Genomic DNA, 16,473 nt, shown 5'->3' on the forward strand with positions numbered 1-16,473 from the left:
CAGAATTACTATGTAGATGCTTGCATTGTTATTTTGGAATAACAGCTGTTATTCGGAAATAACACTGCGGTGTAGACGCACCCGAAGAAATAGTTTCTTTAGTTCCTCACTGTATCACCATTAGATAGAGGTTTTCTTTAAAGTTGAAATATAGACTCACCCTTATCTCAAAGCTTTGTTTTCTTCTTTGCAGAAAGCCATGGTATTTCCTGGTGCTATGTTGTATGAGAAACCAATTAAAAACATGTGGCTCTAATGACAACTGGCTGGAATGAATAGTAAAGGAAGCATAAATAAGAATACCTAACTTCCTCTGAAAAGAGCCAAAAACCAGCTGTCTCAGTGCAATCCTTTATCTTGCTGATGCAAACAGATCACTATGCAGTTTACTGGTGTGAGGCGGGGAGCGGGGAGAGTCAGGACTTTGATTTTATTTTTCACTAGATTACCCAGCATTGCTCAGGTCCTTAACTCAATTAATTTTTGTTTTTCTTCATTTAATCATTGCTCTGGGGTGGGTCTGGGGATGATGGGTTCAGTATCCAGACTGCTCCAAGGAGAGGTGATTACCCCAGGGCAGACAAGGGCTATTTTTTAAAAAACATGGCACAGTTTGCAACTCTAGAAGGAGTCAGGGTCAAATAAAACAGGGATAATGGAGATCGATCCAGCAGAAGAGACTCCCAGACTCAAGCAGATGTATACAAAAAAATATAAGCTTGTCAGAAATTAAGGTGTGTATGTTTTGTTACTGTAACCCTGAGGCAGGGGTGGGGCTTTTTCCAACACAAGTTCTACTGGTTTCATATGACTACGTAATATACTGTAGTGTTCAGGAAAGCTATTTCTTGTTCTACGGACACCACCACACTAAACTGCAGTGAGAGGCAGTATGATTTATCAGTGCAGTATAGGAGACAAGAGCTATGTTTTGTCACTCGCTGTCTGAATTGGAGTGTCACTTCCCCTTTCCAGCCTGTTCTCCTTTCGTAAAATGGCATACTACTACTTATTCACCTTGTACATGTTTGAAATATGTAGATACAAAAGTTATGTAACTTCAATGTAGTGTTACTAATGTAATAAAATGCCTGATATTTAATATTTTCACCTCTACATCTGACAGTCCTTTTAAAGATAGATTATTATCCAGTTTTTCTAAAAGGGAAACAGAGAATTGAAGTCACTTGCCTAACGTAATATACAAAGCCAGTGACAATGGAAATGCAATCCATCTTTTTTATTCTAATCCAGGGACTGTTTCTTGGGCAACACTATATATCCTGATATATATATATATATATACTACAGTATATGAAGAAAAAATGCTATAACCTAAGCAATTTCAGTTGAATTGAAAGAGGAAATATTTCAAGATGGTTCTGTGGTCAGGACACGAGTCTTTGATTTGTTCAAGTTCCCATTCTATCACTGACTTCTTGCACATTTCTGGGTGAGTCATTTTACCCTCTGTACTTCACTATGCCATTTGTAAAATGAGTCTAGTAGCACTTCCCCACCTCACAGCTGTGTTATGAAAATAAAGAATACTCTGATACCACAGTCATGGGAATCACCTGAGGGTATGTCTACACTGAACGCTTATTTCAAAATAAGCAATTTTCGGAAGAAATATTCCAAAATAGCTTATTTCGAAATAGCACGTCTACACACAAAAAGCTCATTGAAATGGCACTTAGCTATTTTGAAGTACAGTGTCCACCCTGATTGGACGCTTACTTGAATTAAAGGCCACCCGGAGCCATTTCAGGCAGGGCATAAGGTCAGCAGTTAATTCCGGGAGCTGCTGCCTGAGGCTGAGGCTCGTGCTTCAAGGGATCCCCCTACCCCATACAGAAGTGTCTCAGGGTACGTCTACACTACAGCGCTAGTTCGAACTAACTTAGTTCGAATTAGTTAATTCGAACTAAGCTAGTTCGAACTAGCGCATCTAGAACTAAAAACTAGTTCGAACTAGCGTTTTGCTAGTTCGAACTAGCGCGTCCACACTGATTGGACGCAGGGGGGCATTTAAGGGCAGCTGAAACCGGTTCTGGCAGGGCATCAGGTCAGCAGTTGCTTTGTGTGGCTGCTGTCTGAGGCTATCTGAGGCTCGTGCTTAAAGGGACCCCCCCTGGACAGCCGGTTCTCAGCTTTTCCTGCTTGCTTGCCAACCTCGCCGAGGGACAGCAAAGCGTCGGTCTCTGTGCCCGTCTGTGTCGGTGCTTCCCTTCGGGGGGGCCGCCGCAGGTGGCAACATGGAGCCACGGCTCGCCCTGCACCTTCTGGTGCACGTTCTGGACTTGCTGCTGCAAGCCTGCCAGCAATGGCTCGAGGCTGCCTGGCACCACCTGGGGAACGTCAGCCCCCTGCCTCTCCGCCTGGCCGCCCTGGGGGCCGTGGAGGAGCCGCGGCGGCGCCCCGGCACCGGCGTGCCCCGCCGCATCTGGCGTCTGGACACCAGCAGCGACTGGTGGGACCGCATCGTCCTGGAGCACTGGGACGACCGACAGTGGACCCAGAACTTTAGGATGAGGAGGGACACCTTCCTGGAGCTCTGCGAGTGGCTCGCCCCTGCCCTGCAAAGAAGGGACACTCGCATGAGGCCCGCCATCCCCCTCCAGAAGCGGGTGGCCATCGCCCTCTGGAAGCTCTCCACGCCGGACAGCTACCGATCCGTCGGGAACCAGTTCGGCGTGGGGAGATCCACTGTCGGAGCAGTGCTCATGCAGGTACGGCGCTCGTCAGCCACCGAGCCGGGGGGGAGGGGGCTGCGAGGAGGGGATGGGCCGCCCCAGGGACAAAGGGGGGGGGCGGGAGGAGGCGAAGGCGCCCCGCACCGGAGGGGTCGGGCTGTCCCGGCCGTACTACACGCCGCCAGGGGGGTTGCTTCCGGGAGTGGGGCGCGGGGCACTGCCAGGGCATGAATGCTCCCAGCCACCCGGGCGCCCCACTGATTGACGCTTTGCTGTGTCTCTCTCCGCAGGTGGTCAAGGCCATCAACCGGGTGCTGCTCCGCAGGGTGGTCCGCCTCGCCGACCCGGATGCCGTCATCCGGGGATTCGGCGCCCTCGGCTTCCCCAACTGCGGGGGGGCCATCGACGGGACGCACATCCCCATCCGTGCCCCGGAACACCAGGCGTCCCGGTACGTGAACCGCAAGGGGTACTTCTCCGTCATCCTGCAGGCCGTGTGTGACCACCGGGGACAGTTCACGGACATAAATGTGGGCTGGTCCGGCAAAGCACACGACGCCCGGGTGTACCGGAACTCCTCCGTGTGCCAGCGGCTGCAGGACGGGACCTTCTTCCCCGACCGCCACATCAGGGTCGGGGACGTGGACATGCCCGTCTGCCTGGTGGGGGATGCCGCCTACCCACTGCAGCCCTGGCTCATGAAGCCCTACACGGGGCACCTCAATCCCTCCCGCCAGGCCTTCAATAACAGGCTGAGCAGGGCCCGCATCGTGGTGGAGGGGGCCTTCGGGCGACTGAAAGCCCGCTTTCGATGCCTCCTCACCCGTCTGGACCTGGCCGAGCACAACATCCCTCCCGTGGTGGCGGCATGTTGTGTGCTCCACAATTTGTGTGAGCGGAAGGGGGAGGCTTTCTTGCCAGCCTGGATGGCTGAGGCTGACCGCATGGCTGGACACTACGGTCAGCCCCGCACCGCCGCCGTCCGGGAAGCCCAGCGGGGGGCCATCCGGATCCGGGAAGCCCTGCGGGAGAGCTTCCAGGTGGAGGAGGAGGAGGACTGACCTCTCCCTGCATGCCCCACCGGGGCCTTCTTCCACCCTACCCCCCCCCTTCCCCTTTCCCCTCCCTATCTACTGTACAATAAAGACACCTGTTTTTCAAACAAAAACGTCTGTTTATTTCAGAGAACTGGGGTGGGGGAGGGAGGAATGAAGGTGGGAGAAGGGAGGGGGAAACCTGGGACGAGGGAGCTGGAAGGGGAGGGGAGGGAAGGGAGGAAGGGAAAGGAAAGCTCAGGGGTGGGAGTCTGGGTGCCTCTCCCGTCTCGCCACACTGCGGGTCCGGGGGCGTCGGTGGGGAATGGTTGTGGAGGGGGGGGCAGAGAGGACAGGGGGTGTGGAGGAAGCAGGAGCGGAAGCAGGAGCGGAAGCAGGAGGAGCAGGGGGAGCAGGGGGAGCAAGAGGGGGAGCAAGAGGGGGAGCAAGAGGGGGAGCAGGGGGAGCAAGAGGGGGAGCAAAAGGGGGAGCAAGAGGGGGAGCAGGGGGAGGAGGAAATGGAAAGCGGTCCAGCAGGCTCTGGAGGTGGCCTCGCAGGGCACGGCCCTGCTCCTCCAGGGCCTCCAGACTCCTCTGGCGCAGCCTGAGGTCCTCCTGGACCCAGTGGTCCTGGAGACGGAGCTGTCGGTCCAGGAACCGGAGATGCCGCCTCTGGTAGTCCTCCTGGTTCCTGGCTGTCCTGCTTGCCCGGGCGCGGGCGGCTGCTGCAGGCGGTGTGGTGCGCCCTGCAGGCCCCGGTGCTGCAGCTGTGGTGCAAGAAGACCAGCGGTCAATTACCCCAGGGGCCCAGGTGTGTGAAACCCATCTCCCCTCTGCAAGGCCAGGGCCCCTGCAGGATCCCCAGCTGCTGCTCCGTGGTGGGCAAGGCCCAGGCGCACGGTCCCGGGGCTCCCTCTCGCCCCAGCCCCCCGTACACATAAGGGGAACACGAGGGTACTCACAGGTGGACGCCTCCCCGGCCTCTGATGATGCAGGCGAGCGGCTCTGTGGGGTGCCTCGGGGGTCCCGGGTCCTGGGAAGGCTGGCGGCAGGCTCCTGGCTCTCAGAGCCCTCTTCCTCCTCCTCGGTGTCCAGGAGCGGTCCCTCTGCCCCGGGGTCAATCACGTCCCGGGGGGCAGGGACGGCATGAGGCCCCAGGATGCGGTCCAGGGCATGGAAGTGGGGGCAGGCCTCCGGGTCAGCCCCTGGCAGGCAGGCCCGGGAGTAGGACTGCCGCAAGTCTTTAATCTTGCAGCGCACCTGCTCCCGGCTGCGCTGGTGGCCCCTGGCGGCTAGGCTGGCAGCCATGCGTCCATAGACGGCCGCGTTCCGGTGGCTAGTGCGGAGATCGTAGACATTTGAGGCTTCCCCCCAAACCTCGATGAGGTCCACGATCTCCACACTTGACCAGGCGGGCGCCCGCCTTTTGCGCCCCCGGGCAGGCTCCCGGGAGCCGCCAGGCTGGTCGTGGGGAGCAGTGGAGGGCTGGGAGCCCTCGGATGGCTGGCTCATCCTGTGGCAGGTGCAGGCTGTGCAGGCACGGGTGCTTGCAGCCTTGCAACTGGCACAAAGTGAGTAGCCAGCCCGTGGCCCTTTAAGGGCTCCGGGGCCGGGAGGGGGGCAATAGAGTTTCCCTGGTGTTGGCCAGAGTGGCCACCAGGGAAACCTGGGAAGCCTTAGCCTCCCACTAGTTCGAACTAAAGGGCTACACAGCCCTTAGTTCGAACTAGCTAGTTCGAACTAGGCGTTAGTCCTCGTAAAATGAGGTTTACCTAGTTCGAACTAAGCGCTCCGTTAGTTCGAATTAAGTTCGAACTAACGGAGCGCTAGTGTAGCGCATAGGAAAGTTAGTTCGAACTAACTTTCTAGTGTAGACATACCCTCAGGTTCTTCACCTTTGCTTACCTCCTTCAGGGACAGCAAAGCCTTTGCTCTGACTGTTGTGGTTGCCCTTGTGAACACCTCAGCTTGCCAGACATGGAGCCGGAGCTGCCTCTGGACACTCAACAGCCCTTATCTGTCGTGCTGCAGTTTTTGCAGGCTGCCCTCCTGGCCCTGCAGGAATGCAGCCCACAGCTGATTGAGGAGACCTTCACCATCTGTCTGGCAGCACAGCCCTTCCAGCTGCACCCCACTGTGCACCGCTGCTTCTGGCAGCTGGACACCAGTTCCAATTGGTGGGACTGGCTTGTTATGGAGCAGTGGGACAACCAGCAGTGGCTCCAGAATTTTTGCATGTGGAAGGAGGCTATTCTGGAGCTGTGTGCCTGCCTCACCCCTGCCCTCACGTGATGAGACACACACACGCAACCCGCCATCACTGTGTGGAAGCTTGCCACACTAGATAGCTACTGATCCAAGGGCTCTGGCACCCCCGTGATTCTCTGATTGATTGTCTGTTTGTCTCCTTCTACAGGTGGTGCAGGCCATCAACACCGTCCTACTGTGCAGGGTCATCCTCCACAGTGACGTGGACCCCATTGTTGCCAGCTCTGCCAACAAGGGTTTCCCCAATTGCAGGGGGGATATTAACAGCACCCACCTCCCTACCCAGGCCCCCGACCACTGGGCATCTGTCTATATCAACCACAAGGGATACTTCTTGTTGGTCCTGAAGGCTGTCATCGACCACAGCAGGCAGTTTACCGACAACTTTGTCGTCTGGTTGAGGAAGGTGCATGATGTCTGCATGTTCTGAAATTCCAGAGTCCTCTAGAAGCTGGAAGCCGGCACTTTCTTCCCCGACTGTACCATCAGGGTCGGGGACATGGACATTCCACCCTGCATCATGGGGAACGTGGTCTACCCTCTCTTGCGTTGGCTCATGAAGCCTTACACTGGACACCTTGACCCCAGCAAGGATTGCTTCAATGCCCAGCTCAGCCGGGCCCGCACGGTGGTGGAGGGCACCTTTGGGCATCTCAAGGTGAGGTTCAGATGCCCCCTCATCCAGCTGGACATTGGGGGATGGGACATCTCCCAAGTGGTGGCTGCTTGTGTTGTGTGCTGCACAGAGGCCGAGTGGATCAGCAGGGCCTTTGAGCAGCTGCACAGCTACCACTGGCAGGCCCATCAGGTGTGTGCATCCAGGAGGCCTTAAGAGAGAGTTTCTCACAAGGACTCCAGTGACACTCTCCCCTGAACGTCCCCACTAGGGGCCTTTGCCTTGCCCCTCTTTGCCTTTCCTCCCTGATCCCTTTCTTCTCCTCCTCTCCTGCAGAGACAATAAAACTGACTCTTTTTTTAAACAATAAAGTGGGTGTGGCTTTTATTTGCGGTCAAAGTAACTGCAGAGAGACTGGGGAAATAACCTGGGAGAGGGGAGTTGGGGGAAGAAGAGCGGGGAGATGAGAATCTTTGAGAGGGGAGGATGGGGGAGGAGAGGCTCAGGGCTGAGAGTGGAATGGGTGCCTGGCTCAGTTGGTTCCACCACCTCATGTGCAGGGATCTTGGCAACCACAGGAACAGGGAGCTAGGAGGAGAAGCAGGAGGTGGAGCTGGAACAGGGTCAGGCATAGGAGGTGGGGCTGGGGCTGGCATGGAAGGTGGGGCAGGAACTGGCGTGGGAGGTGAGGCAGGACCAAGAGCTGGGGCTAGGGCAGGAGCAGGAGCTGGCTCTGTGCTGGCAAGGAGACACTGGACGGTTATGCACCTGGTGCAGCCCTGCTGCAGCAACTCCTTCCAGTTCTCTCTATGCAATTGCATGTCCTCCCAGAGCCTCTGGTCCAGTGTCTCATAGAGGGCCCGGAGCACAGAGATTTACTCCCACAGCAGTTCCTCCTGCATTCTCCAGTGCCTCTGCTCCCCAGGTGTCGGGCAGCTGCCCTGGATAATGTTGCCTGACCCCCTCTCACAGCTGATCCAGCTGTGGAGCAAAGAGAGATGGTCAGTCATCTCTGGAGACACTGTCCCTGAAGTTTTGCCCTTATCTATGGGCGGAGACCAACAGTTCTTGGGTCAGATGAAGGTGATGTACTGGGAACAAGGCCATCTGTGGCCTGGACACCGGGCCCTTTCCTACAGAGGCCCAGATATCCCTGGAGGTGGGGAGCCTCACTATCCCATATTCCAGGGATGAGCAGTCATGGGAAGTTGCTGGCCACACTGGGATCCTGTGGGTCTGGCAGTGGTGGCGTCCCCAGGGGAGAGGACTTGTATCCTTGTCCACAGGAGAGGGAGTCAAAGTGTAGGGGAGAAGGTGTGTGCGAGCGGCTGATGCTCCTGTAGCAGTGCTGTCACGGGGAACAGGTGCTGCCTTGATCATGCAGGAATGGCCGTGTGTGGCATTCCTGAGTGTATGGGACCATGCCTCCCAGACTCCTTCTCGTGGTGGGACGGTGTCCCTCCTGGGTGTCAGGAGTGTGACCAGCCTCCTCAAATCCTGTGAGCAGGAGTCCAGGGTTGCTCTGGTGCAGCCTCTTGGGGCTGTGTGGTCCAGACTGGTGCTAAACGTGCATCCATGTGCATGGATTGCAGCGTGGGCCCCAGGCTGCGAAGGCTTAGCGAGAAGTGAGCCACAGCCCTTCATCAACCGCCACCTCCACCTTGTCTGTGTCAGGTACCTAAGGTCACTCACCTGATGTTCCTTCCCTGGCCTCAAAGAATGCCTGGGTCACATCCAGGCTGGGGGGCACCAGCTCAAGTGTCAGGGTGGCGACAGAGCTGGCTGCATCGGGGTCCTGCTCCTCCTCCCCACGATCGGCTCTGCCCCCCCAGGCAAGTGACGAGAGGTGTCTCCAGCCCTGAGTCAACCACCAGGGGCGGAGAAGAGATTGCACCATCCCCCCAGGATGCAGTGTAGGTCCTAATAATAGGGGCTTGAGTGTGGCTCTGCCCGGAGCAGGAGCTGCCCTCCCTGGCCCTGGCATATGCCTGCTGGAACATTTTAACTTTCATCTGGACCTGCTCCTGGGTCTGGATGTGGCCCTTTGAAGCCAGGCTGTGGTCCATGTGGCAAGATCTCTGCCCCAGAGCAGGACGGTGTGAGCCAATTGCGGCACCTGGCAGGCTCCTGGGAGCCATCGGAGTGCTCCCTGGGAGTGGAGGAGGGTCTTGGTGGGCTCAAGGGTTGCTCATTCTAGCCCAACAATTTGCTGTGGCAGCTCTGTTGTGGCTGAAAGCTGCGAGGGCCAGCTTCCTGCCACAAGCCCTTTCCCCCGTGGCTGCAGCTTTAAGGGCTGCAGGGAAAGAAGAACTATAGAGTCCTGATAAGAGTTCACAGAGTGGCCAGCAGGGCACCTGTAGGATTTCCTAGAGGCCCCTTATTTTGAAATAACTCCACCTGCCGCATCTACACATGTCCTAATCTGAAATATCTATTTCAGAATAGGCGTTATTCCTCATGGAATGAAGTTTTCAGAAGTCGGAATAAGATGTCCATTATTTCAAAATTATTTTGAAATAACTGCTGTGTAGACGCACCCTAAGATAGCTAGAATCTCAGATGTTATTGACTGAGATATACCTGCAAAATATAAAGCTTCTGTAGTCCCCTTACTAAAGGGGCCTCTGTTTTATTCTGAAAAGACCCTGTGTGCTATGAGCCAGACTACAATTCCCATGAGCCCTTGGAAAAAAAACAGGGAAGGACTCTGGTGGGAGAGAAGACTGTTCTCTCCATGTGCTTGAAGAAAGAGGTCTAGCAGTCTGGGACTCTGCCTTGGAGTTTGGAACCAAAGGGGGAGCCAGGCCGCTGCCAAGGACATTGATCCAGTGCAGGGGCTGTTGGATGCAGCTACTAGATGCCTGTTGGAACTGGGTTTTAGCAGGCTGCTTCTGATAGGCACAGCACGATGCAGTAAGTTTCTGGGCCTTGTTGGAAAAGTGCTGCCTGGGACAGAGCTGCTGTTTAGCCTGGACCAAATCTCCACTACAGCTCCAACATCAGTGCGCCAAGGCAAGCAAGTCTGGGACTGAGTCTAGGGGTGTGCACACTCTGGGGTGGGGTCACTATTAGTACAAATGGTAGCTATATAAACTTAAATTATTATTATGTGTTTTGTTAATGCTATTCATTGCTAATCTGTTAATCCCTGTTTATTTAAGTTAAGTAAAGATTGTTTATTTTAAAGTATTCTATTAGATGTATATGATTTGTAGTTGTTGTTTTGGATCCATATTATAGCTGGAATGACTATGTTCCTGGAGGCTCTCAAGGCACACCAGTGAAGGTGTACAAGGCCAGCCAGGTGGAGGCACCGCCATTTTACATTCATTGCCAGCAAGGGACTGCAGCAAGGGGGTGGATAGGGCTTTCCCCAACTAAACACCATCACCACTGGGGTGCTCAGGATCTCTTTTAGGTTAAAACATCAGGCGCCCAGGCACACCTGTGAGTGTGACCTGCTCCCCAGTAACTCGGGGAGGAAAAAGGGGGTTACACTTCTTTAAAAAGAAAACCATGTTTCTCTAATTATTAAGTGAAAAAACAGCTCTCTTTCTACTTAAAAAACATTGAGAACGTCCTGTGGCACCTTACAGACTAAAAGATTTATTGGAGCATAAGCTTTCGTGAGTAAAGACCCACTTCGACGAACTGGATCTTTGCCCATGAAAGCTTATGCTCCAATAAATCTGTTAGTCTATAAGGTGCCACAGGACTTCACATTGTTTTTGCAGATTCAGACTAACACGGCTACCCCTCTGATACATTCTACTTCAGTTTTAGATACAGGATAACAGGATGACAATGACATGTGACCCTAATGACAAGTGGAAATATCCACCTTTTTATTTTTCTGTTTGAAAATTTAAATGCTCTTCCCATGTCCACCAGCCTTTAGCAGTTTACTTATAACTCTTCATACCACTTGGAACCCTTCACATGCCATAAATGGTCAGAAAGATGCCCAGTGAATAGGTAGCTGGCATTAGGAAGAAGAGGAAGGGTCTGACCAGATGTTAGAGATGAGCCAGGAGCCACCTTCCAGACAGATTTTTTAAAATTTTAATCAAGCCTGGGTCTACATTTTAGGAACCAAATTAGTTCACCACTATTCAGACAAACCTGAATTTTCTGTTTAAGGTTCTTTGCTATGTATTTTCTTGCATTTTTAAGAAAAATACTATGGTAGATGCTTTATTGCCATAAACAAAATAACATGGTCATGTTTTATAATATGTGAGGTCCATAAGATCAGTGTCAGGTAAACTTGTTTAAGTCAAACAAAACAAAATCATACTGTTAATTAAGCTTAAGAAAAATAGGGTCATTTATTTTTTCTGTGGATGGTAGTTTGGGATGGAAAATACTGCCCAAATGTGGCTGTCGCCTTATTACATTTCTCTGTCACTTTTTGTCCAGAAGGTTCACTAAGAATGGCATTTCCCACCCTTAAAGCAGCTGTGTCTCAAAGAAACAAAGCAGGAACACTGGAGAACACAATTTTCAGGGAAGGGAGTTACCTATTTAACCAACTGAAACTCCTAAGGAATATTTTTTATTAGCGATGATGCTATATAACAATGGCTTCCAGTCAGGTAGAACCATTTCTATAACAGATACTTGCAGTCTGGAACATTAAACATACCTGTGTAACTAAATCACTTCTAGATTTTTTGACACAATGGTGAATTGAGTATTTGTAATTAAAGGTGAAACAGATGGTGAAGACTTAATTTAAAGTGCAGCATCCATTAAATTAACCTGTGCTATGTTTCCACATGAGTATAATGGAGTATGATAGTATAATGGCACTTTTGCTGCAGTGAAACAGTACTGGAAAGAAACTAGACTTTGGTAAACTAGATGTTTACTTTATGAAGAGTTTTAAAGTTACTGTATTTCAATACGCCAGGGGTCATGTCAGTGCCAAATAACAATCATATGATCAGTTCAGTATAAAAATGGTATTTCTTCATACCAATATATTGTATATGTATGTTCGTGCTAGCCTAAATGCATCCTACTTCCTCTATATAACTGCAGTTATCATGTAAAACAAAGTAATGTATCCTAACTGCATTTTAAAACAAATGAAGCAAATATTAACAAACCATCTCTTTTAATGTCTACTAATGAAGATAATAACTGTAAAGGACTCAGTCATATATAACAATGTTCATAATTTAGTCAAGAGCAGAGAAAGTTTTCCTTAACAGAAAGAAAACTTAAGAGAAAGAGCCAGACTTACCCACAGCTGACCCACAGCTGAAAACATGCAATCACAACACCTCAAGAAGATGGTATGGGGAAGGCCGTTCACCAATAATATACAAATAAGGCTTCTTCATGTTTCTAGACACTATCTTAAATGCTCATTGCAGCTGCCTTATGTTTAACTTATGGGTATCTCAAATGCAAATGAGATGGAGATTTCTATTTCCATGGCTAACAGAGATGGAAGCATCTGAAAATAAAGCCATGAATTTCACAAGTAGCAGTGGAACTGTGCTAGGTTCTCCTGGATATCAGCTAATGTTTTTTGTTAAATGCTGAATTCCTCTGATTTTTGAGGGGTACTAAATTCTCCTCTTGAGCTAGAGTGATATTTCAGAAAATGTTTCACAATACATTTCACCAGCTACAGCTGTGGATGTCATAATGCTTATATCCCAACCAAGGAACTCACTTATACCTAGTACAGGATTGAACAGTATAGTGTTCTGCATAAAAAAGGAAATTCCTCCAATATGTAAACCTTGGAGAAAGGTTGAAATCGTTATGAAAAACGACATAAGACTAAATACAAAACCCCAACAATGGATCAAATTAGTCCTTGTCACACCTGTTATTCCAATGGAAGTTACACAACACATAATTGGTCCAATGATTGATGAAAGAAATTAAAGGGACTGCCACATACACTATACAGCATTTCACTGTATTTCCTTTTAACTCAACAAATAACATTATTATTCCACAACTTCTCTAGGCAATTTGTTTCAGTGCTTAACTCTCCTGATAGGACATTTTCCCTACAGTCTATCCTTAACCTTCCTTGCTGCAATTTAAACTCATTGCTTTGTCTCCATATATTTTAACAATTTCTTGCTTTCCTCCTTGTAACAAACTTTTATGAACTTGAAAACTGTTATTTCCCATCTCAGTCTTCGTTTTTCAAGATTGAACAAATCTATTTTTTCAATCTTTCCTCATAGGTCATGTTTTCTATACCTTTAATCATTTTTGTTGCTCCTCTCTGTGCTTTCTCCAATTTGTCCACATCTTTTCTTATTGTAATGCCCAGAATTGGACATAATATTCCAGTTGAGTCCTTATCAATGTGGAGTAGAGAAGAATTACTTTTCATATCTTAATATGGCCTTATTTATCATTATCTAATGATCTCAAAGCACTTTACAAACTCTAATGATAGATGTTTCCAAATACTCCTATTGTGAAAGGAAACTGAAGCACAGGGAGGCAACACAATTGTCAAAGTTCACACAGTACAACTGTGGCAGAGAAAGATGCTATGTTGTCTAGTGCATAGGATAATAGACTGGGAATCAGGAGACTATGAAGTTTTACCACATATTTTCTGTATGATGCTGGGCAAATCACCTCAGCTCTATTTCCCTTTCCATCTTTTGTCAGCTTTGTGTATTTAGTCTGTAAGCTTTCCAGGCCAAAGATGGTCTCTTATGCATTTGTACAGCATGTAGCATAATGAGGCTCCCATCCTTACTGAGAATACTAGGTGCTCCTCTAATACAAATAAAAAATCCAAACCTCCTGACTCCCAGTCCAATGCTCTTTAACTAGCTTATGTGTCCTCTCCTTAAAAAGCAAAGGTTGTTTTAATGTAAATGTTCAAAGTAAATAAAAAGACTATATTACCTAATATAGTTACTTATGTGGCATCAGCTGCCCTTTAAATTGCAATAAAAACATTTGTTCAGATAGTTAACAGCTATATATCAGTAATTCAAAGGAAGCTCCCAGTTCTAAATTTTGAGTGGATGTTTGTACCGCTGATGTAATTTTTTCTCTCTGTAATCTGCACAACCTCTGTGCAGCACAACAAAGGAAAGAATTAATCAACACTTTTTTTTGAGCCAACTAGCCAAAGAAACTATGATTTATTTTGTTAGAGCTGATCTACTCTATTTTTATAACCTTTTGAAAGGAACTGCAGCCAATCACTCAGTGCTGAAAAATTCAAGTTTTGCTATAAAAACTCAAAAAGAAAGAAACTGACCGCCAGTTCTGACTTACATAAAGATTCAACTTAAGAACCCCAAGCTTCCCCAAGTCAGCTGCTGCTGAAACTGATCAGCGGCTGATTCCAGGAAGCCTGGGGCAGAGCAACTCTGCCTCGGGCTTCCTGTAGTCAGCGCTGGTCAGTTTCAGCAGCGGCTGACTTGGGGACGCCTGGGGCAGAGCAGCTGGGGTGCTGCTGGGTTGCTCCAGTAGCACCGCTCCTCAGGCGCTACTGGACCAACCCAGCAGCACCCCAGCTGCTCTGCCCCAGGCGTCCTGATTCAGCCACTGCTGAAACTGACCAGCAGCGACTGAATCAGGACCTGGGGCAGAGCAGCTGGGGTGCTGCCGGGTTGGTCCAGTAGTGCCCAGAGCGGCGCTGCAGGACCAATCGGCAGCGCCCCAGCTGCTCTGCCCCAGGGTCCAAAACAAAAGCCTGGTCTGCTGGGGGGGGGGGGCACACTAACTGCGCCCCCCCCCCAGGAGACCAGGGACACGGGAGCAGAGCCGCAGCTGAATGGAAAGAGGTAAAAGGGAGTTACTCACCTCGTGCAGTAACGAGTGTTCTTCGAGATGTGTGTCCCCGTGGGTGCTCCACTCTAGGTGAAGGGTCGCCCTGAGCCACAGATCGGAGCTTTTCAAAGCAGTTTTCCCCCTGTTGAGCCACGCATGCCCAGAGGGCGTCTCGAGCCCTTCCCGCCCTCTGCAGCGCGCGGCTCAACCCCCTCCCTTTCAGTTCCTCGTCTCCGCCCGAGTAGTTTAGACTCCGTGCAGAGGGGAGGAAGGGAGGGTCGTGGAGCACCCACGGGGACACACATCTCGAAGAACACTCGTTACTGCACGAGGTGAGTAACTCCCTTTTCTTCTTCGAGTAGTGTCCCCGTGGGTGCTCCACTCTAGGTGACTACAAAGCAGTGTTCAGTATATGGCTGGAGGGAGCCGGAGTCAATGTTTAGCGGTGGTAGAGAGTACCGCTGTAGCTACTGCTGAGTCCTGTGTAAGTTGCGGTAGGATTGCATAATGTCTGGCAAACGTGTGATCTGAAGACCACGTTGCTGCTCGGTAAATATCCCTTAAGGGGACATTGTTCAAAAAGGCTGTAGAAGCGGCCGTGGCTCGAGTGGAATGCGCTCTTGGGGGGCACTGTAGTGGTTTATTGCCCAAAGTATGACACTTGACTATGCATGTGGAGATCCATTTTGAGATTCGTTGTGATGACAGGGGTGTTCCCTTAGAACGCTCAGCGATTGATATAAAAAGTCTTTCAGATTTACGAAATGGTTTTGTTCTTTCCAGGAAGAAGGCGAGAGCCCTCCGAATGTCCAGGGTATGCAGAGTGGCGTCCTTCTGTGATGCATGCGGTTTCGGAAAAAAGGTAGGTAGTACAATTGGTTCATTTACATGGAATTCTGTACAGACCTTTGGCAGAAATGTTGGATGAGGTCTAAGTATGACCCTATCCTTCGTAAAAACTGTGTAGGGGGGTACTGCCATTAATGCCCCAATTTCACTCACTCGTCTAACAGACGTGATAGCCAATAAGAAACAGACTTTCATAAAGAGAAATGGGAGTGCTACTGTAGCCAGAGGCTCGAAAGGAGGTCCAGTAAGTTGGTGGAGAACAAGATTTAGGTCCCATAAGGGGGGTGGTGCCTTATGGGGTGGGTATACGTTGTGGAGCCCTTTAAGGAATCTTTTAGTGATAGGATGGGCAAATATGGAGAATCCATCAATGGAAGTATGGAACGCTGTTATTGCAGAAAGATGTACTCTTAAAGAAGAAATTGAGAGTCCTGATATTTTAAGGTCTAGAATGTAGTCCAAAATCATATGTAATGGTGCATCACGGGGTTCTATCCTGGTTCGCTGGCACCAGAGGGAAAATCGAGTCCATTTCTGTAGGTAAGTTTTTCGAGTGGACTGCCTCCTACTGTGGAGGAGGATATCTTTCACTTGTTGGGAACAGTGATTTTCTATCTCCGAGAACCAGAGAGTAGCCAAGCCTGGAGGTGTAGGGTGTGGAGCTGTGGGTGCAGTATCGCTCCATTGCTCTGAGATATTAGGTCTGACTTATCATGGAGGCAGTTTCGTCCTGTGTTGAGCCCTTCAAAAGGCAGTCGTCTAGGTAGGGGAATATGATGACATTCTGGCGTCTGAGGTATGCAGCGACGACTGCTAGTACCTTTGAAAATACCCTTGGAGCTGACGAGAGGCCGAAGGGGAGGACATTGTATTGGAAATGATCCTGGCCGAGAGTAAAGCGTAGATAGCGTCTGTGGGCGGGATGGATAGTTATATGGAAATACGCATCTTGTAGGTCGAGGGCTGCGAACCAGTCCCCTTGATCTAGCGCAGGAATGATTGTTGTAAGTGTGACCATTTTGAAGCGTTGTTTCTTGAGAAACCTGTTCAGTTTGCGGAGGTCTAATATTGGCCTCCAGCCTCCCGTTTTTTTCTCGATCAAGAAGTAGTTCGAGTAAAACCCTTTCCCGTGGAACTCTACTGGTACTTTTTCTATGGCTCCGATAGAAAGGAGGCGGTCGATCTCTTGTTTTAGTAGAGTGTCGTGAGAGGGGTCCCTGAAAAGGGACGGGGTAGG

This window comes from Pelodiscus sinensis, chromosome 17, assembly GCF_049634645.1.
Source record: "Pelodiscus sinensis isolate JC-2024 chromosome 17, ASM4963464v1, whole genome shotgun sequence".
Classification (NCBI taxonomy): Eukaryota; Metazoa; Chordata; order Testudines; family Trionychidae; genus Pelodiscus; species Pelodiscus sinensis.